We start from the raw sequence: 2,500 nt of genomic DNA on the forward strand, positions 1-2,500 counted from the left end.
TGTACAACAAGACACACACACACCCACCCACACACATGTATGTATATGTATATATATATATATATATATATATATATATATGAATAAACAGATATATAAGTACACACACACACACACACACACACACATATGTGTGTGTGTGTGTGTGTGTGTGTGTATATTTAGCACTAAAGTGCTAAATATTCATCTACTCGCGGCAAAATGGCCGGAAACCTTTTGCGATTCTCAACATATTGAAGATAATGAAATGAGTCCCGTCAGTTTGAATTTCTCTCTGAATTCTCCATCATCGTTATCCTTTATATAAAAATGTATATTTATGGTTTAAGAATCCCTCTGAAGCCTTTACAAGGGAAGAGCATCGCCACCTGGCGTAGCGAAATGGAAGAGGATAAAACAAGAGCAAAAAATCTAATGTAATAGGAAAACTTTTACTTTTAATTTTAGGGGCACATAGTGCACGCACACACACACACACACACACGCACACACACACACACACACACACACACACACAAACACGCGCGCGCGCTTATCGGAAGAAGCCTTTAATGAAATAAATGAACTTACGCCAAAATCTATTTCCCTTTTTATTGTTGGTATTTCTTCTTTATTTCTTTATCAACGGGATGTGTTCTGAGACAGAAAAGAGGTGTCGTCGCCGAGCATGATTCCAGAATACATCTCGCCTTCACACGTCATTCCTAGAAGAATGCCCAATATTGAGATGAATTAGCTCTTCCTCCTCGGCTTAATTTTGTCAGCCTGATGAGTTTACATGGAACTATTGCTTTTGATAGCTTTCCACATTCTTCTGCATATGTTCATCGATTCTTTTATGCATTTATATTTCATTGCAAGAGATTCCATTCGGCGGAGGCTGTATCCACCCGCATTGATGTTCCCACACATTTGTAAAGGTACTTGGCAGTGCTAGAAAAGAGCTATAGTGTAAGTCACCGCCACATGTCAAGCGGTAATGACCAGCGATATTTACTCTGGCGGCGTCGAGGGCATGAGGGATGAGGGCCGAGTGAGTCTCGTCATTTCGAGTGCAGGCCTAAGGGAAGCACTGCGAGACCGCCGGAGCTCCAGGCGGTTGGAACGAGGCGCCCAGTTCTTTGCAGCGCATTCCGTCAAGGTGAATCCAGGATTAGTTTCGCTGTTTCTATGGCTAATCTCACTTCCCCGAGTAGCCTGGGCGGTTGCACCGGAGAGGAGGGGATTTTTCATTCGGATTAACAGGGATCGTTGTTTCAGGTTACTGTAGCTGTGTCATTCGAGTTGTTTGTGGAAAGTAATCACTCATTCAGCTGAGCCATTTCAATTATTACTTGCGCACTGCCACTTATCTCAGCTGAGTAAAACTGATTACGTTACGGCTATGATTACCTACAGAATGTCACCCGAAAAAATACAAATGTGAATATGGATCCCATAAAGCGTGGTTATCAGCAATTATTTTTTTGTGTTCAAAGGAAGGCGGTTAATACTTCCAGCAACAAGGGCCTGCGAACTTTCATATTCTATCATTTGGGTCCAAACTATGCCAACTTGAAGATTTAAAAGCAGTTGTAATCATGTGTATGCCTGTTTAGCTGCCTTATTAGTATCTTACTCAACAGCTGCACCAGAATACTTATTGCCTAAACTATGTAGGACATATCGCAATTGAACAGTAAATGTTTTCTTCATAAAAAAATCAACAAATAATAAAAAAAAAAATCGTTGTTAATTCAACATACCCAGTACTTTCGGGTTTAATAATGTAACTCGCCCTCGTTTATTTCGCACTTATGCATCAAGCTAATCATGAACTGTTCTTAGATTAACTCTCCGTTATGAATTAAATCTTTCCCTGTGGTAACAATATTTACGGCATTGCTTACCTACGGAGTGAATGATTAAATCTTAATTGATCCCTGCACATCATTGTAGAAGATGATAATGCAAGTAGTTTTGGCCATATTCATGAATGTTAGAAAAATATATATTATTCTCTTCAAAACTTCGCTCTTGTTAGCAAGTACGAGGATCCGAGTCAGTGGCGTGGTGGCCGGGGGGGCCGGGGGGGCACGGGCCCCCCCAGCGACCAGGAGTCAAGGGGCGCCGAAGGCGTCTCAACACTTTTAACCAAGGGGCGCCAAAAGCCTTCCAAAACAAAATGTAAACAAGATGACAACTCGGCATAGCTGCGTCCCTAGAGATTAACCTAAGGCATAGTTCTCTTGGAGGGGGGGGGGGGGGGGGCGCCAAAAACGATCAGTGCCCACCCAGCCAATTTGGAGCCACAACGCCACTGATCCGAGTTCAATTCCCCGTCGTGGCAGTCGTAAAAATGCCTGCGCTCCGACTGCTGGCTCGAGCCCGATCTCAAATATGCATATATATATATATATATATATATGCATGCATACATATATATGTATATATATATACACACACACACACACACACATATATATATAAATATATATACATATATATATACATATACATA

The sequence above is a fragment of the Penaeus chinensis genome, chromosome 36 (genome assembly GCF_019202785.1).
Source record: "Penaeus chinensis breed Huanghai No. 1 chromosome 36, ASM1920278v2, whole genome shotgun sequence".
NCBI lineage: Eukaryota > Metazoa > Arthropoda > Malacostraca > Decapoda > Penaeidae > Penaeus > Penaeus chinensis.